Source organism: Natator depressus, chromosome 4 (genome assembly GCF_965152275.1).
Source record: "Natator depressus isolate rNatDep1 chromosome 4, rNatDep2.hap1, whole genome shotgun sequence".
Lineage (NCBI taxonomy): Eukaryota > Metazoa > Chordata > Testudines > Cheloniidae > Natator > Natator depressus.
This window is the reverse complement of record NC_134237.1, coordinates 137045640-137070567: the sequence shown is the minus strand read 5'-3', so window position 1 is coordinate 137070567 and position 24928 is coordinate 137045640. Positions and strand designations below refer to the sequence as shown.

The window sequence follows — 24928 nt, the reverse complement described above, 5'->3', positions numbered from 1 at the left end:
GTGCCAAGGAAGATATTTCCAGTCACACACATTACAGAGGAGAGCTAGGTGAATAACTGGTTTTTCAGTTCATCCAGGAAACCGAAAAAAATCAGGGAAAATATTTGGTTCTGAAAATGTTTGGAATTTGTCTGCAAATTGGTAGGCCCAGCAAACCACTCTGTGTGAGTGTGTCCGTCTGTCTGTCATAACCTTTAGCTCAGTGATTAGGGCATTCACCTGCAATGGGTCTCTCAGGTTTGAATCCTCACTCTGGATCAGGCACCGGAACTCAGCTCTCCCCATTCCCAGGTGAGTGCTCCAACCTGCAGATTATTCTGCAGTGCACTGTTCTCTCTCTCTCTCTCTCTCAGTGGGTCAGAGAAAGAGAGAGAATGGCTCTATAGCCTAAGAACATAAGACCAGCCATACCGGGTCAGACCAAAGGTCCATCCAGCCCAGTGGGCTATTAAAGCCCTCATCTGCAAGGTAGAAGATGATATGGGTTCAAATCTTTGCTCCCGGATACAGAGGAGGAATTAGAATCCACCTCTTCTCGTGCCCAGCTGAGTGCCTTAATCACCAGGCTGTAGAGAGACAAGGTGGAAGAAGTAGTATTTTTTTACTGGACCAACTTCTGTTGGAGAAAGAGGCGGCTCTCAAGCTCACACAGAGCTGCTCTTCAGGCTAGAGAGGCATTTTCACTCTACTCTCTCTTTGGCCCAGTGAACATTTAAGTATTTATACAAAGTGGAACCACGTCAATAGGAAAACTGAATCCCCTGGGTTTCCCACATCCCAGGCAAGTGCCCCAATCAGTGGACTGAAAGTTATCAAGGGGAAATATAGGCATGCACACACCCAGTTTGCTAACTCTCAAAAAAACCACCTCACCCCAGCCGAAACCACCGGGTCAAGTTTGCGAATAGTTTCAGTTCCACCAAAACTGCATTTTTCAGTGAATACACGATTTGTCCAAAAAATGTCGCCTAGCTCTATTACAGCATGCTGGAAGTATTCCAAGAGCTTTACAAAGGTCTCCACTACTGTGGAGTGGAGGGGAGGTAGGTGCCCAAAAGCTCAGACATTATCAAAGCATAATGTGTCTACAAAACTGGACTGGTTTGCGCAGGTGCTTTCCAGCCGTTCCGTTTCTGGGTGGAATGTCCTGGCAGTTCCAACTGGAGGCCGGAAGGGAAGACAGATGGTTTCACAGATGTCTGAGAATCCTGGTTCTGAAGCACTGGACAAAGGTGCAGAGTAGTACATTCTTATCTGAACCATTTCACAAAGCCATAAAATCAACACATGCATGTGCCATGCACACACTTGCACTGTGCCGGGTGTTCCCTCTAAACCCTGATGGCTGCCCACTGTCAACAAAGACCCTGCTAACCTTGATCCTGGGTGAGGAAATAATCATGCTAATGGAATAGTTTTCTCAAGAGCCTCTTTCAAACCTGGGATTCAAAGGAACACGTTCAAACTCTCCTCCCTAAACTCCAAAGATCAGTGACTAATCAAAGACATCTGGGATCTTTCACCCTCCCACCTCGGAGACGTATGCTGCATTGTTCAAATATTTGACATTCAAGTTCACCTACTTGACATTCAGTTCCACATCTTTCGTGGACATAATTTGATTGTCTTTTGCAGTCATACTTGACAACACTGTTTATCCTCTATGAATGTCAAGGCTTCTGGATGGCGTCTGGCTCCCGCCTCAGACACAAAGATGCTTAAGCTTCTCTTCCCCATGCTGCACTTTTAAACTTTGAGATCTTGGCTGCAGTGAGGGTGTTAATTAAGCAGAAGTATGATCAGACGTGCCTTTTACACCCTAACTTCAATCAAAATGACAATCAGAATGACAGTGCATCCAACAATATGCTTAATGTACATTCTGCATCAGAAGGCCACATAACACAAGCCGGCTGGAGAAACGGAAAAAACGTTTTCTTCAAATGAATTTGGTATAATGAATTTAAAATATAGAAGAAAAATTCATTTTGGATAAGTAGCTGCATTTCAGTGATCCTTCATGACTGACATTTCATGCCACACTTTGGGATCATGAGAGACAAAAACCTTTGTGCTGTATAGTTGTAAAGGATTTTATTAAATTAACTGCTCTGATGAATGGAACTGTATATCGGGGGAAACCATGTTCCAGCAGTAGAAATTTACTCAAGATTTCTAAGACCAACCCCTACTTTCCCTTGCGCTGTCTTATTTCACAGGACACTGAATTATCCTACTGCAGTGATTCTCCATCTTTTTTCATATTAGGACCCTCTTTTCCATATGGGGAGCCTTCTTTTCATTTAGCTGAGACCCAGAAAGGACATTTCACCATATGGAAAGAGCAGGGTGCTCACGACCCCCAGGTTGAGAACCCTTCTCCTAGAGAAAGGCATTACCATTGTCCTACTCATATGAAAGTTAAGGTGCTGGTTAAACAGGAAAATTATGGATGCATAATTTCTCGCCCCCCCCTCTAGCTTTTAACCTGACTTTTTTTTTTTGGGGTGGGGAGGAAGGAGAGATTGCAAACTTCCCCACTCGCTTCCCCTGGTCTCAACACCCCTACAGCCACGGCAGATCCCATGAGAAGAACAGCCCAGCTACTTTATCTAGCAGTTACCGTCATGAAGTAAATCAGGACCATAGAGAGCCCATTGTGCCTGCGTCTCCATGGTTTTCCTCCGGGCTCTAGTGCTGTTTAACAACACAGCCCACCACACAAAAAAGGGGATTTGGCTCCATGAGGACCTCAAGGTACAAAACAAAAATGTGCAACAAGATTCTTTTTGACTATGTAGGTCACAGCAAAGAAAACAGACTGTGGGGAACAATCCCGTGCTGGCGGGGGGAGGGATGGATTAGACGGGAGCTTATAGGTCTTTTCCATCTCTCAATTCTATGCGCCATTATACAGTAGGTCAGTGTTAACGGCAAACTGAAGTTCAACATCAACTGCAGGAGTTTTTTCCAAACAGAAACATTCAAAAGCCTTAAAGAGATAAATGCTTAAATATGATTTCATGTTCTCGTTTCACACATTTGCAGAATAATGGGGTCAGAACCTTCTCTTCAGATTCGTTGAGTCTGCCAGGAAATCATATATATACTGGACCATAATATCTACTGACAGCTCGGGACTCAGCGACATAGGAGCGCACTAGATTGCCAGGGCGCACACAGACACAAAACAGCACAGCTTTGCTTCCATACAAATTGGTGTCTCCAGACCCTCCACCCAGCCAGGCAGTGACATGCATGGAGTTGAAATAAAATCCCAAAGCGGAGGGAGAGAAAAACAGAGAGGCACAGACGAGGCTTTCAAAGGAGATTTGAAGAAAGCTGGAGAGTGACGAGGCGGAAGGATACAGGGAGCTCTTCCAAATGACAAGTTCTGCAGTGGCGACAGCGCTCAGGCAAGAGGGTGTGAATGGAAAGAGACTGACACACAGACGCCGACCTTGGTGACACTGATGTAAATCCAAAGTAACTCTGCTGAAGACACCAGAACACAACAGTACCTGGCCCGAGGTGCGTATGGTACGCTACAGCAAGCGCATGGATAGGTGTTAAAATCAAGGAGGATATTTTTCTTCTGGACACTGTAACGCTGGGCAGACAGTGGAACTGCCTGAGGGTGGAGATGATACGAGTGTGAGCAGCAGTAGTATTCGGCAAACACTGGACTTGGGAGAGCTTGCGCTTGGCTAGATGCTCAGAAAAGGGAGTTTCATCAGCACAGTGTGTTCTTTTAAACAGCACATTGGTTTGGAGACTCATTTTTAAATGTAGGGGAAGCAAGGAGGGGGAAAGGAGTTGAACAGAAGTTGAAAAGGCAGAGTTGGGCTTCCAAGTCGTGGCTGGTTGAAGCTGCAGCCTCCTGAAGGGAACACGTATTTAGTCTGCAAAGGAACATGTCTGGAACACGTAGTTAGTCTTCATCTTTTTCCAAGATGAAGTGCAGTATCTGCTTTCCCAGTGTCTTCCCATGCCTGGGACCTGGATGAGGGCTGGTTGGCTAAGACCCAACCCTGGCAAGACAGAGGTGATGATGGCTAGCTAGGGGAAATGTCCTGAGGAGACAGGCGTGATACCTGCCCCTTGCTTTTTGTTAAGGTGTGTGTGGATGGGTGCCATCCCAGAGTGCCCCCTGGTGGCCTGGGATGGCCTTGCAGGTACTTCTTCAGTTCCCTCTTGCGTTCTTTGCAATAACTGACTCTAAGACCAGAATCCTTCTCATAAGATTTCGCCTTTTGGGATCTTATTCATTCAGTCTGTTACCGACTACAGACCCGTTGGCCCCATAGTTCCAGCCCTTTGCCCCACTGGCTCAGGAGTCCAGCAGCCCTCCTTCTTGGGGGGTTTGTATGATAATCCAAGCAAAATCCCACTCCCTGCCACACAGCTCCTTCCTGGGGCCTGGCAGCTTTCAGCCCTTCCCAGGCTCTGTTCAGTCTCTCCTCCCTGGGCTCCCCAGCATTACTCCCTGCTCTCCAGTGAGCAGCAATGCTCAGGGCTTGCTTCCTTCTCTAGCATCTTTCCTTTTCTCCCCAGCAACCCAGGCCTCTTCCTTATTTACCCGAGAGGCCTTACTGGGTCCCAGAACAGGAGGCAGGCTAACCATGTCACAAGTGGGGCTCAGACCATCTCCTCTTAAAGGGCCAGCCACTGGGTGACAGTGAACAAGCCAAGAGTGCTATTTTCACCTAAGCTTGGTGAAGAGTTTCCTTTTCGGGGGCTGGACCTTGCCTCATCCGTGGGCACTTCTGCAGTGCTCTCTGCATGGGGCCACAAAAGCAAAGACTGTTCTCATCTTCAGTTGCTAGCTGCTTACTTATTGGCATGTCTTGCAGGGTGTGTATGACATGGCGGGTAGTTTGCACCAGCCACTACTTCAACTCAGAATGTAATTCAAGGTGCTGCTGTGGATTAGATCCTCCCATTTGAGTCCTGGATACTTTACACCCCCCGCCACTCTCCCCATGTTGAGATCATCCCAGCCACTCATGCTAACAGCTGCCAGATTCAAACAGTGAGCATTTTCAAGGGAAGGTACCTTCCTCCCACTGGGGTGAGAGGGTTTGAATTTGTTGACCTTCCAGACACTTTGCAAGGCCGATCTGCTGATGGCTTTTGCTGGAAGTTTTAGCAGAGTGAGTCTGGATGATATAGAAGGGAGAGCTGTTTGTTTTTTTTAGTCCAATCTGGTGTGTAATTTAGACATCTCCAGTTCCATGCATCGCTTAGGGACCACGACCAGCGGATTTTAAAAAAAATAAAATAAATAAAAAAAATCCTATATGCATGCAAATTCCATTGCTAGGTCTGGGCCTTCCCTCAGCGATCGAGACTGACAAGAGCCAAAACGCAACAGTGATGGATAGTCTGTGTATTTTACAGCACATCCATCTTGTGAGATTGCCAGGCCTGTGGGTACACGGGCTGGACAGGCTTACACCTCTGGACTCTGACTTCTTTATATGGCACAGTTTGAAGGCATCTGCAGTGTCTGTACAATGGCACAGCTTTGCTGTAAAGTGGAGTGTTTTGTATTCCTTAGCCGATGAGGGAGGGAGGCCCTGAAGTAGGAAGTCTTACTGCTATGGGCGAGCTGTCTTGAGACAATTTATCTGCCATATAAATGTAGTTTTATTGGTTTTACTGTTTAAACTTTTCACCTCTGCAGCTAAAACTGAAAGTTAAAGGGGCGGGGAAGAAAGGTTTGTGCACAGACATTCATGCAGCCCCACCGCTCGCAGAGTTCAGTATGTGCCTTCTGGGGGAAATTCCAAAATAAAATATGCAAATACCATTAATTCTTTAAACCAAAGAGTCTACTTTTCAAGTCCATAAATCAAACTCGACAGCACACACACTGGAAAAAAAAAGGGGGGGGAGAAAGAGGAGTATTTCCTATTATGCTACCAAACTGCACTAACTGCACTCAGAGCAGAGCGTACGTCTCCCGGGCTACGTGCAGATGATCAGTGACTGCTCACCTGAGGCACATCGGAACTAGTGCACCATGGAGGTAAAGAAGTACACACACGCTCGCGCTCTCGCTCTCTCTCTGCAGAGTTAATAGTTGGAAGGGGAGAGCAATTTCAATCCTTCCTGAAAGTTAGGGCCTGAAAAAGGATCAGGTTCTTTTTAAACCCATAGACAGCACAGCTGCAGCGGGAACTTGCTCATTCTGTCTCGCTAGCGACTCTGACCTGCATGGATTCCACCCAACTCATACCAGCCTCGGGGCACGCTCCAACGCTACGATCACAGGCAAGAGGATGAAACTGGTTCTGATAGCCCAGAGAGAAGTAGCCACTTTGGAAATAAAAAAGAAAAATGGGCAAAAGGGGCTGGGAATTTGAGATGTGGTGGAAAACCATGAGGTCTAAGGTGAAAACTGATCTGCACAGAAAGGCCCCGCACCATCTACAGAGAGCCTCTACGGGATGTGCCCAGGGAGGGAGTTCCAGAGATGGGATCCCTGAACCACAAAGGCCCTTCCCCCACCCGATGAAGCTGAAGGTGTGAGATATACCTCACCTCTGGGTTTGCTGCATGGCAGAATGGGCAATGACATATACATAAACAAACAGAAATCAGCCAGTGAATTTCAGCCACCCAAATAACACTCAGACTCCACTCTCAGATTCTGGTCTCCCTGGGACTTTTTGGAAATATATTTCTTGTCTGAACTGGGACCATTTTGACAAACAGCACCCAAAGACAATGCTACCTCGAATTCACAAGAAGGCTTTTGACTTTCCATAGCCTTCTACCTATGAATCTTATAGTGCTCTGTGAATATGAGCAAATTCACACACAAGCTCACCCTGGGAGAGTAGGGACGTGTTCTTATTCCCATTTTACAGATGGGGAAACAAAGGGACACAAGTGAAAGTCCTGCTCCCATTGACTAGCAGGCAAATCTCCATTGATTTTAACCTGAGTAGGAGCAGGCCCTAAGTGAGATGCATACGGTCACACAGGAAATCTGTGTCAGGGACAGATTTCTTGACTCCTGACCACCATTCCCCTTCTAAGGAGACAGTTATGTAGCAGGACTGTGCATTTGGGTTCTGTAAAACAAGACTACATGTAATTATCTCAGTACTTGCCCGTCGCCATAGCACAGTGGTGCCAAAACCTGGTGGCCACCTCATGGATTTTCAATTACAGGATGGTAGAAAAAATACCCCTGAAGATGACATCTCACTTTCTTTCAGCTCCACAAGAGTCATCCTGAGCCTCTTAAAAGAGTAAAAACAAACGTATAAAACTACAAATAAACTAATGCTAGAAACCACTCACAGCCCCACTGTGCGGAGATTATTTCTTTTCGGACTAAGCAGCAAGACCAGTGAGAGGACTGGAAAAGAAGCTCCTTTGCCAACACAGGTGCAAAGTTTAAATGTGTCAACTACTCATGGGGAGAGGAAATGGATAATAAAGCAGGAAATAAACTTCCCCTTCAATAAAGTCCAAATTAGGGAAAATTCTAGTTTCCACACTCCTACTGCCCTTCCAGTCATTGTACAGCAGGAGATACAGGCTTAATCGCTATTAGGAGTTTGTTGATTTTCCATGGTGCTCGGGAATCGTGTATCATAGTGAAGCCAGTCTGCGAGGCGTCCCCAGAAACATTATTCCCTGACAAGCCTCTCTCAGAGGCGCACTAACCACTATTCAAACAAACACACACACCATTAGCAAAAAATAAGCTGAAAAGGTAAAGATGACTGAAGTCCGTTAACTGGCAAATCCTTTAACCCGTTTAAACAAATCTGAACACAGTTATCCTGGATTTCTTCCATCAAGTTGAACTCGATTCATCTTCAAGCAAGAGACAGTCAGGTGCCTGGAAGAGTCAGACCTGGATCTAGGAGGTGCCAATAACAGGTCCCTGCAATCTTGCCTCAGAATGAGGGTTTTGGGGGGGGGGGGGAGGGGAGGGAGTGGATTCAGTGTGCGAATGGATAAGCAAAAAGGAACAGCTGTGCTAGAAGGGTATATTAGCCGAGGCTTTTCTGAATAGGATCAAGGTCTTCTACTTACCTGACATGCCAGGGCTCAGATCAGCCTAACACCCTCCCACTATCATCTGGTACACAAGTCTAACACTAATGCTTTGGCTCTTAAACCTAAAATACGGTCATTTTCCCAGCCCTGCTCTTGGTCTTCAAGATAGAGGCTAGTAGACAACAGAAGTCGTCTCTATACACTAGGGATCTACATCTGCAGTTTGAAATTGGACCCAGCTGTAAAAAGCTGCAGCATCTCTTCTTCCCCAACCCTCTCCATTCAGGTACTCACCAGTCACACATGCCTTTGGCCAGAATGGACTGGCAGGTGTCTCCACTTTATTCTGTCTGCTCCCATCAAGGAGGATGAGCAGTCTTTTGCTTGCTGCCTTCTATGTACCAGTAGTTTTTTAGTCTTCATGCTGCCCAAACACCTTCTTAAGTTAAGCTACTTAACACTAAGCTTTTCTTAAAAATTCCCACCCTTGCTGTCACCAGTGGAGCTGCGCAACGGATAGCAACAGTGCGGGTTCTAGTATAAAGAACGAACTTGCCTTCTTACCACCCTGTCATCGAACCCCGCCCAAAGCAAGGTCAGGACTTTTTCAAACGAACCCTTAGAACCACAGCATAAGGTCTTGTCTACACTAACAAGACTCATCCTTGCTTGGCAATAGATGATTGCAACAAATACAGCTGAATCAGTGCTGACGATGGCTTTTGTCCTTGTCTACGTTTGCAGCTAAACTACGCTCCTCATTGGTTCCAGCTCCACCCGTTGTCAGCACTATAGATTTCTGTAACGTTGAAAAGCCCTAAGAGAGTCCAAGATCAGCAGGCACAGAGAAGCAAATTCAAATAATTGATTTTGGTGACATTTCAATTATTCCTACTGGGAAAATAATATTTAGAGATAAAGAAAAACTCCTTGATTGCAGAAGTAACTGAGGGTCTGGACGAAGTTAGCACTAAGAAGAAAAGGCACCAGGAATTTGGTGTGTGTTCATTTTCTTGTGAAAAAGAAAAGAGTGAAAGTCTGGTTTCACTGAAGGCATAGAGAGTTTTATCATTGACTTCAGTCCGGCCAGGATTCCAACCAAACTCTTTTATGAACCCTACTGCCACAATATCTGAGTGTCTCAAAATCTTCAGTGCATTTAACTTCACAACCCTCTGCGAGGTAAGGAAGTCCTATTATTCCCATTTTACAAATGGAAAATCCAGGCACAGAGAGAAAGTAAATTGTACGTATGCTAGAAAGTCAGGATGCTAATTTAATACTCTGAATTTTTCTGCTTCTTTTAAGTTCTTTAAATGAAACAATTCTTGGAAGCAACAAGAGAAAAATCTGGAAGTGTTATGCGGAAGGGCCAGAATTTAATGGAGCAAAATTTGAGACTGACCACACCCTATTCTGTTCAGTCTGGATTATTTTTGGACCCATTATTGCCTGTTTATAAGATTCTGTATTTCTTAAATTGGGTTTCCAGTGGAAGGACTCCAGAAACATTTTCGTCTGCACATTGTATATAAAGGTTTTTTGTTTTTCCATCTGTAAATGTTCATAACTTATTGGGATGAATATCCCTGGATTTCCATTTACTTTGAAGCTATAGTGAAATTACAGTGTGAGATCTTCTGTTTTCTTCAGAGGTTTATTACAAGATTCCTGTTAAAATCTTAGACATGCTGCTATTTATATGATTTATTGTGTGCTTTTGGTTGTAAATGATCTCTGTTTTTTTTAAAAAATAACATTTGTTTTTTTGGTTAATAAGTATTAATTTATTGATTTCTGGAGTCTTTAAAGCACGTTTGCAAAAAAGAAATGACGTTCCAGTAGCCTGTGTGACTAAACTGAAGAACTGGAGGTGAGCTATAACTCTGGTCAGAATTCAAAAAGTCTGATGGCAGATCAATATGAGATCATGGGCAGGAATTAATTTGTCAGATTCTGGTGATAATCTGGAAGATTTTTGGAAATTCTCTTAGGGATGGATCCTATGCCCCTTGAAGTCCATAGCAAAGCTCTCAGTGACTTTAATGGTGCAGGATCAAGGCCTCAGTCATTAAGTAACTGGACTGGTGCCTGCATGGAACAGTAAAGCAAATTCGAGGGAAATCTCAAGGTTCCAGAGCCATTATAAAGTGACATCTAGAGCTGGTTGAAAAGGGGTGAACATTTTTCATGAGAAACTTAATGAAAATTGGAATTTCAAAGTTAAAAAAATCCGAGTTAGCTCTAGTGACAGCTGATTGGCTAGGGAATATTCTGAAAGGGCAATTAACAAGAGTTCACAGCGCTGGATTTATTAGCCAATTTGCACTCTGAGAAATGGTCATGCCCATCAAATTATTTATGCGGCACTGTCTTTCCAGGTAAAGAAGATGGCAAAGTTCCTGTCCTTAGGATTCTACAATCGAAATAAAACAAATAGACAATATGGGAGTGGACAACAGAAAAGGAGATAGAAAGACTGGTCTTCGGGGAATGCTATTTAATAATACGATGCACTTCTACAGCATCTTCTATCCAAGAGACACTCTGTGCTTGGTAAATGTTAAATTTAGTTTCCAAACACCCCTGCAGAGTAGATAAATATTATCATCTCCATTTTACACATGAGAGAATTGAGTCATACTAGAGTTTAGTGGCAGAACTGGGAAGAGAATCCAGTGCTCTGACTCCCAGTGCTACTGTAATTCCAACAACCTCCCCCACTACCCCTGTTCAGATGATGTACTGCGCTTCAAATTCCGCTTGCTTTTCTCTCCCAATACAATTACGGTGAGAGAGGAAGTGTGTTGTGCCACAGTGCAGATTAGCAGTGAAAGTGCTCAAAGAAAGGAGCTTTAAGGCAGGATTTGCCAGGAAAGTGGAAGGGGGTGGGGTGGGGGGGGGGGAGAGACACACCAAGGAAAACATCTTTAGGAGTTATTTTTCCTTCTCATTCTTTAAATTTTTTTCTTCAGACTTTAGGAGCCAAGGAGTTCTTAAAGTCTGTCACTGGCTTCTGCAGACTGGCACCTGCAGTTGTCAGCCAGCCCTGAACTCTGCAAGAGAGTTCTCCATCTCAGCTGCTGGCTGCCTTTCCAGACCAATTTCTATGGAAACGGAGTTCACATCAGGAAAAAAAAAAAAAAAAAAAAAAGGTAAGGACTGGAAATACTGACAGCTCTTAAAACCACAAACTCTCCTGTACCTTATTTGCATCACCCGATCCCCATTTTTACAACAACAGACCTAAGAAGGGCACCAGCAGCTGGCAAGGAGAGCGCTCACCCTTGAATGTTCCAGCTGTTAACTAGAGCCCTTTAATTCGGAAGAAGAAGACAAAAGTTTAGAATTCATTTTTTAAAGTAATTACAAAAAATACGCCCTTATACACCGAAAAGATTTTCAGAAGGGAAGTATAATGGTCTGAGGACAGGAAATGGGATCTGCCGTCTTTGACCTCTGGTGCAGGTCAGTAGTGACCAAAATTTAACAAAACAAGTAGTACTATTTAGCACTTATACATAGTGTCTCCATCTAAGCATCCCCCAGGTGGTTTACAAGCAACGAAAGCCCCACAACAAATCCTCTGAGGTAGGTTTTACTATTCCTGCAATACAGATGGGGAAAACACAGAGGATACATGACTTGCCCATAGCCACACATCAAGTCATTGGCAGAGCTCAAAACTGAAGAACTGATTCCAGTTCCCATGCTCTCTCTATATCCATACAAACCGACTCTCTGGTCTTGGTTATTTATTTGTACTATTAGAAACTTGAAAATCGTCCTTTTTTGTAAAAAACAAACAAACAAACAAAACAAACAAACAAAAAAAACCTTTTACAAATACAGGCAGAGATGACCTGATGGGAAGTGGGGGGGAAGAGTGAGGGCAGCAGCTTCAACAGATGTTACTGAACATGTGCAGTCAGTGTGAACATGCTCAGTACAAACCAAGCAGCAAATCTGGGTGGCACGTAACCCTGCATAGAATCATAGGGTTGGAAGGGACATCAGGAGGTCATCTAGTCCCACCCCCGGCTCAAAGCAGGACCAACTCCAACTAAATCATCCCAGCCAGGGCTTTGTCAAGCCGGGCCTTAAAAACCTCTAAGGATGGAGATTCCACCACCTCCCTAGGTAACCCATTGCAGTGCTTCACCACCCTGCTAGTGAAATAGTGTTTCCTTATATCCAACCTAGACCTACCGCACTGCAACTTGAGACCATTGCTCCTTGTTCTGTCATCTGCCACCACTGAGAACAGCCGAGCTCCATGCTCTTTGGGACCCCCCTTCAGGTAGTTGAAGGCTGCTATCAAATCCCCCCTCACTCTTCTCTTCTGCAGACTAAATAACCCCAGTTCCCTCAGCCTCTCCTTGTAAGTCATGTGCCCCAGCCCCCTAATCATTTTTGTTGCCCTCCGCTGGACTCTCTCCAATTTGTCCACATCCCTTCTGTAGTGGGGGGCCAAACTGGACACAATACTGCAGGTGTGGCCTCACCAGTGCTGAATAGAGGGGACTAATCACTTCCCTCCATCTGCTGGCAACGCTCCTACTAGCGCAGCCCGATATGCCGTTGGCCTTCTTGGCAACAAGGGCACGCTGCTGACTCATATCCAGCTTCTCCTCCACTGTAACCCCCCTGCATGCCCCCTCCCACATGTCGCCGCGATATAGGCAACTTTTCTGAGCAAAAATAGGCTCCTGATAACTAGAAACCAGTTACTGCACAACGACTTACATGTACATTTATCTACACATTCACACAAACTTATTTACTAACAACATTTCAGATGACTCGAAATGCAGAAACTCTCTCTCCTTCTCTACGAGTCAAGTTATGCTGCTCACAAAGCAGCAATCCTACAACAAGCTAACGTGTGTCACCCGCCTTCACAGGTAACCCTAAAATAACAGAAAGGGGAAAAATAGCTTTACATATCCAGTTTCTAGTGGAGGATATGCTGGATGAACCTACGGTGCCTGGATACTCGTAGCAAGCATGTTTTTGATTTAGAGGCTGATAAAAACGATTTTACCATGTTGTGACATTTCTGCAGTAAATCTAAGATATGGGACTATATAGCAGTCAAGTTTTGTATACACATTTTTGGAGATGGGCTGAGCTTCTTGGAAGACTTTAATGTCCCCCATTAAAATTTCAGCATCTACTGGACAAGTGCAGCCATGATGAAGTGCCTAGATACTTAGGCAAACGGGGCTCTGGAATGCCTAAGGGACAAATCCCAACACCCTTATTCACATGGCATAATATTGTACTCTGGTGAACGGTCCCATTGGTTTCAAGGGGATTATTCAATGAGGAAGGTACTACTCAATGTAAGGGTGAGGTAATCTGGACCATCCAGGAGGTATGATCCTCCTTTCTCATGCATGGGAAATTCATGACTTGATGCACATACTCGAATAAAACCCCAAAGATGCTGCTTATCAATTTTCTATCCAGGAGCACTCTGACTGGTGGGTGACAGCAACTGCAGGATACCAGATTCTGCTTTCAGTTAATCATGCAACAATTATTTTTCTTGTTGTTAGAACTATGCCAAGTTCACTGCAAGTAGCATTTTTCTTTTGTTTACATATTAAAGGGAAGAAATAGGTAACCTCTCGCTAACCCCAGTCCGTCTGTGAGAAGCTGCTGCTGCCTTCACCTCTGAATGAACTTCCAGATTATTTTAGACAAGATTCACCTTGCATTGAACTTGTACACTGCTTTGAAGCACACAGTCACGTAGCACTGATTAAACGTTACAGTGCAACGGGGCTATAAATTCAACGAGCATTTATCGGTGCATTTCTGTTTCATTCTTGGAGAGAGAGAAACCGACCAACATGAAGTGGTTTCACAAACGGGAAATTTGTGGAATCCCTCCTTTTGTGGTCATACGCTGTAGAATAAACCAGTACAGGTAAAAAGAAAAGGCACAGCACATGACAAAGCAAAGCAAACAGACTGAGGTGAAACCAAAGATTTCAGAGAGAATAAGGTGCAGGCCCAGGTGCTGGGCCGCCTCCACCCCAGCAGGGAGTGGGTCATGGGTATGGCTGAAGGGCTGCCACGCAGGCTGTACCTCTTCTGCGGATAAACAGAGGACTTTGCCCTCAAGGGCCATCACGCCCGCCCATTTCATCACCACTAAACTCACAGGAAGATCATATCCTATGTGAGGAGGAGAGACGTTCTAAGCTAACCACGCCAAGTAGAATCACCCAACAGCCCCCAATGACGCTAAGGAAACATTTTGATCGGAGCCCTGCATTTTAACAAAAAGAAAAGGAGTACTTGTGGCACCTTGTGTATTTTAACAAATATCAGGCGAGGTGGCTTAGGGAAAAACAGCCAACTGGTGCCAACCACACAACTGATGGCAAAGAAAAATGAAACAGTTACATTATAAAAGCAGCTATGACCATTGAGAAATACATGACACAACATTTCTACTCCCTAGCTAGTGTTTAGCTTGTCCTCACTCACATACGCACCTAGCCCAGCCTTGGGCTTTCACTGCATTTCCTTACCTAAGCTCTGATCACCCCGATAAAACGACTGAATCTGAACAGGAGGCCTGTGTGGACAAGAGGGTTGCCGATTAAAGCAAGTCCTGTCTGGAAATAAAATTGCAGCGAAAGGAACAGAAATATCTTTTGTCCAAAGAGATTACTTTGACAAACAGATGAATAAGGAAATGTACAAAAGCCAACACAAGGAGGATTTACGTGGTTTTACACTGTAAAGACTGGGGAGGGGAGACAGAAACAATGCCACAGAAAAAAGCCAGACTTTGCAATAGCTATGGCAATTGGTATTGTAGCCAGGAAAATACTGTGAAAGGATGTGCATGATAATTGATAACCCAGAAGGAAGTCCTTTTCATACCATGTCCAGCTAAACTCTGGATGGCCTTCTATGTACAATGCTTCACTGTACACCAGTTTTTAGATATATATTAGGATGGGGTGTGGGGGGGGAGGAGAGGGAGAGGCAGAGAGAGAGGCAGCTTCCTTTTATTCTTAGGACTGACACACAACTAAAAGATAGCAAAACACCGCAAGCCTAGCATGGATTCTACCAAAGGAGTCATTCAGCAAAGGTCATTTCACAGTTAAACAGGATAGCATCTGGGCAGTGAAATCGATAGGTCTGGAATCTTTGTACAAGTTCAAGTGCCTAAAATACCTTTTTATTTCTTAACATACACCCAGAATTAAAGTATCTGCTGCCTTGTGGGGTAACTTCCTCTTTCTTGTGCTGTTAGTTTTTGTTGATTAAGAAGAATTACATCCATTGTTCTCTAACTAGCCTTGCCTTGGGGTCCAGTTTGATTTCATTCTCATTTCTCCCTATGTAACTAATCTGATGCTTATTTCCTTTAGTTATATTTTTTAAACGTTAAGTGTACCGCAGCATCCCTGGGTGGGTTGCTGGCAGCCAGGATCAAACCTGGGACCTCGAGATCTCTATTTCTGAGCTAAAAGACTCAGGTCTGTTAGCTCAAAAGCTGTAAGAGACTCATGAACCTCTCTGTGGTCCAGCCACAAGTGAGGGACAACGAGAGACACTGTATTCGCAAGGGTTAAAAATGTGACCTAGTGATTAGAGAAGGAAAGTGAGGCGCAGAACTCCTGGGTTCTACCTCCTACTCTGCAGATGACTTGCTGAGTGACCTTCAACAAGTGACCTTTCTGTGATAATTTCCTCATCTGTAAAACTGGGATGCTACTACTGACAAGGAAGTGATCTGGGACCCTAAGAAGAACAGATGCTGCGTGCCTCACTAGGTTCACTTGCCTGAAGTCTCCTGCGCCGCAGTGTATTATAAGGGAGAGTTAGTGGTGTGAACCTACCGCTCGTTGGAGGTGGAAGTATTTTGTTGGCGGGAGAGCTCTCCCCAGGTGCCTCCTTTCAACCCCTGCCAACAAACAGAAGCGACCCTGCATGCCTTTTAGCAGCACGGCTGTATGGCACAGCTGTGTCGCTAATAGATACGTAGTGTAGACATAGCCTAAAGTCAATATGACACAAAACTCTAGCAACACACAGGTTACAAGAGAAGTTAAGTATCATGCTGAATAAGGGCCTAAAGACGTGTGTTATTTTAAGCACAGGAATGGGATCACTGACGTGCTTAAAGTTAAGCCTGTGCTTAAGTCCTTTGCTGAACTGGGGCCTTAAACATGAAGGAGCTACTTGTGCAATCTCTCCCTTCAGAGAGATAGGGACACAGCTCCTTAATGTTTATTAATGTCCTCCTTATCCGCAAGTACCTTAAATTTATTAATGGTCTGGTGAGGGAGCTGAGTAGTCAGATGGAAAGATCTGCAGATGACGCAAAGAAACTTCAGAGAGACCTAAACAAGCTAGGTGGGGCAACGCCATGGCAAATGAAGTTCAGTGTTGATAATTGCAAAATCAACGCACCGGGGGTGGGGAACGGGGAGAAGAGAAGAGAGAAGGGGCAGAACTTAAACTACTCATACACTGTACAGCAGGGGTTCTCAAACTGGGGGTCGCGAGGTTATTACATGGGGGGTCGCGAGCTGTCAGCCTCCACCCCAAACCCACCTTTGTCTCCAGCACTTATAATAGAATTAAATATATTAAAAAGTGTTTTAAATGTATAAGGGGGGGGTGTCACACTCAGAGGCTTGCTATGTGAAAGGGGTCAGCAGTACAAAAGTTTGAGAACCACTGCTGTACAGGGTTCTAAATGAACCATACCAACTCAGAAAAGGGACCCGGGTGTCGCTGTAGACAGCTCAATGAAGACCTCTGCCCAATGGGCAGCTGCAGTCAAAAATGAAAACAAGATGTTACGATGAATGGGGTGGAGAACAACAAAGAATATCTCAATGCCATAGATCAATGGTGTAGTGTCATCTGGATACTGCGTACTGTACTGGTCACCATATCTCACAAGGATTTTGAAGATTTAGAGGATGTTCAGAGAAGTACAATGAGAATGATCAAGGGTCTGGAAAAACTCTCATAGGAAGAGAGATTTTAAAGATTGGGACTGTGGACCTATGAAAGGAGACATGATAACAGTATATAAAACAAAGTATGGTCTAAAGAAAGTAGACCAGGAATTTCTGTTCTCCCTGTCCCATAATACAAGAACAAGAGGACATTCAATGAACTTAAGAGGTGGCAAATTCAAAACTGATAAGAAAATACTTTTGCATAGAATCGCATAGGCTATGGAACTCACTGCCAGAGGATATCAGCAATGTCCAGAGTGGTTACAATTCATACGAAACTTCATGATTCAGGGCTTAAAACAATCTTTAACTATTTGATACCAAGAGGAGAACTAACATAGTGAGCAGATTATCCCACATCTGCCTTCTGTGGGGTTCAGGCACTTTCCTCAGAAGCCTCTGGTGCTGGCCTTGGCTGGAGACAGAATGCTGGACTAGGATGGACCACTGGTCTGGTCTGGAAATTTCTTGTCAAATCTCAGCATTGTTTATTAGACACGTAACCTTTAAACCCTTCTGAGTCACTCAAGGCCTGTGATGATTCCGAAATACTGGGTCACTGGGTTTGTAGGGGTTTTGTTTTTTAAAATCACCACTGCCCTTTGACTGCCTTCCAATTTGAAAGTGGTCGTATTAGTGTTTAAGGAGAATTTTGTCAGTTAACTGCTGTTCAAATCCCCAAAGAGAGAAACTCACTTCTGAACCCAGAGGAGGCTCATGTTTAAGATTAAATTAAGAGGTATGGGGTTATACTGGAGTGGAAGATGGGGGCTAGAGTGGATTTTTTTTTTTTTTTTAACATAACCCTCTTGTAGTGAAGTCTTTTTTCCCCCCACTGCACATCTCCACTTGACATGAGGATAATAGGTTATCTAGGAACACCAAAAGATTACTTAGACTATAAATTCTGTGGGGCAGGGACCATCTTTTTGTTCTGTGTTTGTACAGTCCCTAGCACGATGGGATTCTGATCCCTGACTAGGGCTCCTAGGAGCTATGGTAATTCAAAAGAGAAATAATAAGCAGGCTTCCCTATAATTGATGGTATTCTTCATAGTGCAGTCTATTGCAACATTTTCAGAATGGCATTCTGAGGTTGTAAACTATTTCAGTAGAGATTGTGTCTTTTGAATGTATTTGGATAACACCTAGCAAAGTGTGAGCCGTGGCCCTGACCAGGGCCATAGTAACATAATTATTATGTACTACCACTACACAATCAATGGTTTGTGTCAGATTCTGCTGGTGTAAATCAGGGGGCTGTGACAGGACTGGACAGGAAGTGATGTGGGGCAACGCTGGCTGTGGGGGGAGGGGGGGAGTGCACTGAATGAGTGCATCCCTGCCCACAGCAGCCATAATTTGCAGGACATTTCAGAGGTGACTTTATCACCGTTTGTAAATACCTATGGGGGAGAAGATTTCTAACAGCATTAAATTAGCAAAGACGTAATAAAATCCAGTGGCTGGAAGTTGAAATTATACAAATTCAGACTAGAGATAAAAATGTAAAATTTTAACAGCAAGGGTAATTAACCATTGGAACAATTTATCTAGGAATGGGGTGGATTCTCTTTCAATGACAAGTCTTTACATTACAATTGGTTGTTTTTCTAAAAGATATGCTTTAGCTCAAACAGATGTTATGGACTTGATGCAGGAGTCACTTGGTGAACTTCTATGGCCTGTGTTATGCAGGAGATCAGTCTAGATGGTCATAATGCCCCCTTCTGGCTTTAAAATGTATGACTCTACGGACCCTGGACTGGGAGCCCCGAAGGAAGGCAATGCAGGAAACAGTGCCTGCCTTCTCCTGGGGGTGAATTTTGCTGAGGTGCAGTGAGACTTGCTCATGCTGGGAGGTGAAATTTGAATACTAGCCTCAATCCTCATTTTTCTGCTTCCTTATAATTGTCTTCACGCCTTCTTCCTTGCTGTCCTTTACACACACGCCACCTTCCTTGACGTGACTGAGGAGACCATGAACCTAGGGTATGCCTCCACCGCAGTTGGTGGGGTAATTGCAGACATACCTGGGCTAGCTTTAAGCTAGCTAGTTCGGGTATCAATAGCAGTGAAGCCACAGCATGGACCTCAGCGCAGTCTAGCCACTCAAGTAATTATCCAGGGCCTCAGGTGGCCTTGTCCAGCTCACATCACCCCTCCGACTTCAGTACAGACATACCTTTGATTTCAAACTGCTCTCAAGACCCTCTTCTGCTGTGATGATGACAAGAAGTGAGTCAGCTCATATTTAGCAGGATGAGGGGCACCTGGGAAGTGTGGATGTCTATTTACAGAGATGCATACATTTTGATTGTTATGTTTTAACTCTCTCTTGAGCCATTGGTGTATTGCTTGCCTTAGCTGGTGAGCTCTCTAGGGCATGGCCTGTGTCCTCAAGTGGGTGTGGACAGTGCCTTGCACACTGTAGGTGCTAGGAGAATACAAGTAACAACTGAACCTCCCTGTGTCAGCAGCGGAGAATTTGGTGCAGAGTTTCACTGCATCCCCGTTTATTATAACCAGAATGTGTTCTCCTGTATGAGGAGGATTTAGGTCCAGGCTATATCATCAATGACCCCCTTATGCATCCACTAATATTTACATGTACTAAGCTTGATGATCCTTAGAGGAGCCTGGATATTAAATGCCTGACATTTCTGGGCAGTGGCTTAGGACATCAAGCTCATTCACAGTTAAAGCATGGATTTAAAAATATATTGAGTAAAGCAGCAAAAGGGTGGTGCTGTACTGTGCTGGAGTTTTATTTCTTCCATCACAGTGCATGTCAAAGCAAGCAACAGAGGATGGTGAAAAAAGAAAGAACATGTAGCCAAGAAAAGACAGCAACAGGTCTTGACTGACACATGAATCCTCATAGTGAAAGGGGTGTGAATACCGGGAAGGGTGAGCAAAGGAGCTGCTCTTGTGATATGGTGTTAATAGCAAGTGACGTTTATCTATGCCTAATGCCAGGCATTATTGCTCTTTGTGAGTTACTGATTAAGAAGAAGGGAAAACTGGCCTGGTGGCCCATGCAGCAGCCCAAGAGTCAAGAGATCCGGATGCTCTTCCTGGCTCTGTTACTCACCGTGTGACTTTGGGTAAGCAACAACTAGAGCAGGTCCACGTTACAAGAAATTCAGAATAACCCCCCCCCACCACCACCAAAAATGTAATACATTTTTTGAAAGAAGTCACCATTTTCCAGCCAGCTAGAGTCACAACTTCTGTGCCTCAGTTTCCCCACCTGTAAAATGAGGATAATATTTATCACAGAGTGTTAGCTTCTACCAGCCTGACTGAGAATGCAGATGTCATTTGTCTACACATGAAAGTTAATCCAGAATAAGGTAGATGAGTTTAAGTTAGATATAAGTTAAAGATGATTAACTATTCCTAATTAACTCCACATGGGAATGCTCTTATTCTTGAACAAAGTGCTATCTAGAGGGTTAAATGATTGTGGAATAATTCTCCTCATAGGCCAGCCCTTAGTTTTGCTGACTCACCCCATTCCAGGTTGAGTCTTTGAACTTCAACCCAGGAGTATAAATTGGTCTGAGGGTATCATAGAATCATAGAATATCAGGGTTGGAAGGGACGTCAGGAGGTCATCTAGTCCAACCCCCTGCTCAAAGCAGGACCAATCCCCAATTCAATCATCCCAGCCAGGGCTTTGTCAAGCCTGACCTTAAAAACTTCTAAGGAAGGAGATTCCACCACCTCCCTAGGTAACGCATTCCAGTGTTTCACCACCCTCCTAGTGAAAAAGTTTTTCCTAATATCCAACCTAAATCTCCCCCACTGCAACTTGAGACCATTACTCCTTGTTCTGTCATCTGCTACCACTGAGAACAGTCTAGATCCATCCTCTTTGGAACCCCCTTTCAGGTAGTTGAAAGCTGCGATCAAATCCCCCCTCATTCTTCTCTTCCGTAGACTAAACATCTCCAGTTCCCTCAGCCTCTCCTCATAACTCATGTGTTCCAGTCCCCTAATCATTTTTGTTGCCCACCGCTGGACTCTTTCCAATTTTTCCACATCCTTCTTGTAGTGTGGGACCCAAAACTGGACACACTACTCCAGATGAGGCCTCACCAGTGTCGAATAGAGGGGAACGATCACATCCCTCCATCTGCTGGCAATGCCCCTACTTATACATCCCAAAATGCCATTGGCCTTCTTGGCAACAAGGGCACACTGTTGACTCATATCCAGCTTCTCGTCCACTGTAACCCCTAGGTCCTTTTCTGCAGAACTGCTGCCAAGCCATTCGGTCCCTAGTCTGTAGCGGTGCATGGGATTCTTCCATCCTAAGTGCAGGACTCTGCACTTATCCTTGTTGAACCTCATCAGATTTCTTTTGGCCCAATCCTCCAATTTGTCTAGGTCCCTCTGTATCCTATCCCTACCCTCCAGCATATCTACCTCTCCTCCCAGTTTAGTGTCATCTGCAAACTTGCAGAGGGTGCAATCCACACCATCCTCCAGATCATTTATGAAGATATTGAACAAAACCGGCCCCAGGACCGACCCTTGGGGCACTCCACTTGATACCAGCTGCCAACTAGACATGGAGCCATTGATCACTACCCGTTGAGCCCGACAATCTAGCCAACTTTCTATCAACCTTATAGTCCATTCATCCAGCCCATACTTCTTTAACTTGCTGGCAAGAATACTGTGTATGTCTACACTGCAAGTGGAAGCAAGCTAAAAATAGCAGTGTGGATGTTGTGGCACTGGCTTCGGCATGGGCTAGCCACCCAACCTCAGATCCAGGAGGTCAGGCAGGTTTGGACTCTGGAAACTAGCCCCAGCTGCCACCCATGCCTCATTGTCCATGCCGCTATTTTTAGTGCACTAGCTGGAGCTGATCTAGCGCAAGTCTGTCTCCGTGGGCTGGGAGCCATACTTCCAGCAGCAGTGTAGACACCCCTGAAGTGTGTCTATCTGAGGCAAAGACAGTGAAGGGGAGAGAGGTGTGTGTTGGGATGAGAGATGGGTGAGGACTCTGCCTGTTCACACTTACCTATCTAAGAGCCCTTGTCAGGCCTAATTAATGCTTTGAAAACACTTTGAGTTCCATGGATGGCAGCTGCTAGCGAAAGGCAGAGTGGAATTCTTCTATTTAACAACATTATCTGTAAAGCTCATTGGGTGTGTGAAATAACCTGAAGATTAGGATAGTTTATTACCACTGTTTTTATAAGGCTGTGGGATACAAATTTCCAGAGCTAAAAATATCATTTGGAAAACAGCAAGAGCCATTTAGAACCATTCTAAAGACAAGTTCACAAGCAAAATGGATATTTAAAACAGCTGTGAAGAAAAGACTGCTAAGAAGCATTTGGCTAAAAGCAAACATGGAAATAAAATAACTTTGCAGAACAGGGAGACAAGGTTAAAAATCAGGGAATTTGGTAACGGGCCCTTTTTAAAGGAAAACGCTTTAGTTTTTAGGCTTTCCAGAGGCTAATACATTATTAAAAAAATGTAAACGCCTCTACCAGGTCCAGATTAACACCCATCACTTCAAGTTTTACTTTCCATCCTACCGTAAAAGCTCTAGTGTATTTTTCACTTCATTTATGCAGTCTACTACTGGCCTCAATTTTTTTTGTCTTTATAAAACTACAGTATATCATGTTCATATGTAATGAATTCTGGGCAATTATTAAATGAAGAGGATCTCTATTTAAAAACCCGTGATGGAAATAATTGTAAGAAATCAAGCAGTTGAATGGGTGTGGATGGATTTCCCCTTTGGAATCTGCATGGCAAATCAATGGAGAGCCACATGTGAGCAGGGTAATGCCACTATACATGGAAAGATGAGAGGATAAACAAGAAGAATATCTTCGCTTCTTTCTAGCCCGGCTAGCAATAGCTGAGATTTGCATGGGCTTTATGCACAGAGAACTTACAAAGCCCCTATTTCACGCTATGTCTGTCGCAGTAGAAACGGCCATATATCATTATCTCCATTGCTTCAAAACACTGCCATTCACTCAGTTTAACTTTTTCTTATCCCTACCCAAACTTAGTTTGAATTTGATGCTGGATTAGCATCTTTGGAGGCTGGAATTCTCTAGTTATCCACAGAACAGGTACAGCATAAGTGGCAGAAGAGCATTCTTCTTCCACAATGCCATGCCTCAACCCTGACCCTTGCAACCATCTCTGAGGGAGTTCAGTCCCCATGATCATTCAGTCCTTGGCCTCCCTGCTCAGACTGCCAGCAAGGGGCCAATTAGTGCTTATTGTGGTGGTTTTGTGATGTGGACACTGGTCCAATAGGATCTCAACAGAGGGACTATCAAATTATCGTGTCAGTTACTGGAACAGCGATCAGCTGTGCACTGGGCTGGATTAAAACCACTCCCTGGTGAAAGACGGTGTGTGTCCCATTACCCTTTCCCTGAGTGAATATGCTGTAGCAAAAACATTTTTAAAGGCTATGTAATGTCAGTAAAATGAGAATTGTACCACACGCCTTCAAAATAATTTAAAAGCAACATTTCACCGTACATTGAAACTTCTCCTCCACCAAAACAGCTGTGACAGCCTTTCTAATGGCTCAGTTACTGGCAGAGTAGTCGGGCGCCCTCTGGTCCTGGGGAACCTAGCAGCCCTGTGAGGGCTGAAGTCTCTGCCATTCTTTGGCACTCTGTGCAACTGGCCACAAAGCATCACTGGGATGACTTTCAACCGTCCAAGCTGTAGCTTCAGTGCTTCGATGCAGTTGTTGCAGACTCCAGTGTGTGAGTGGGGGGAAGCTGATGGCATCAAATATGACAACTCTCAAATGAGTTAAACCCCACTCAGACCTTGAGATTTTCCTTTTATAGGAAGCTAAGAGATCCCTTTGCAAACAGCCTAGACGGAGATGTTGGGCAAGACAGACACTGTATATTGAGAGGCATAGGCCCCTTTGCTGAAAATGGTTTTTAATAATAGTTGCTTATTTCAAAGATAGTCTAGCAACATAAGATTTTCTATGCCAGGCCATTCTATTTAGTTTGGTATCTTGCCTGCAGTGACTGACAATAAGTGATCTTCAGAAGCTTGTAAAGTCATGTGGTAGAGAATGGACAGAGAGATCGGAAAGTTGGGGTTTTTAAAAAATCATTGGTAGCGTTCACAAGCCAAGTTTATTTCTCGATCTTTTTTTAAAAAAAGATATTTCAAGGAAATATTGAGCTTATTTAAATTGCACCCCATTTCCGGCATGCACAAGCCCTTTATGGCAGGGTTAAATAAGCTGCCCTCTAATGTACGGAGGAAGGATAGCCTTCCCACATGGGAAGGCTATGGACCAGTGGTTCTCAAACTTTTGTACTGGTGACCCCTTTCACATAGCAAGCCTCTGAATGCGACCCCCTTTATAAATTAAAAACACTTTTTAATATATTTAACACCATTATAAATGCTGGAGGCAAAGCGGGGTTCGGGGTGGAGGCTGACAGTTCGCGACACCCCATGTAATAACCTCGCAACCTCCTGAGGGGTCCCGACCCCCAGTTTGAGAACCCCTGCTGAAGACCATTTTTTTCTGGCATCCTGAAACCCGACTGAAAATACCCAAGGTAACTGCCGTGCAACTCAAAGTTAAGCAAGCCAAAAATCTTGCCGAACGTGCTTTCTGATAGCTTAAAGCTTTAACTTCACTCCTGGGACCAGCATCAGAGTGCAGGGGATGCGGAGGGTGGATTACAGGTAACGTAATGCAAGCTATGGTAAAGCATTTAATCCTGATGTTGTATCTACTGAGCTTGTTGCTGCAACAGGCAGCAGCGTATCACCCTTGGCACTGACAGAAATAACAGGATTTATGGCTATTTGTTGTAGATTAAAAAAAAATTACAGCAGGAATCTGAAAACAAAGCGAGAAC

At 44.4% G+C, this 24928-nt stretch overlaps 1 protein-coding gene across 2 annotated transcripts in view; it reads right to left on the bottom strand.

Moving 5' to 3' along the window:
• EXOC6B (exocyst complex component 6B) overlaps positions 1-24928 on the bottom strand; it is a 454956-nt gene that overhangs the window by 9535 nt on the left and 420493 nt on the right. The window lies entirely within an intron of this gene.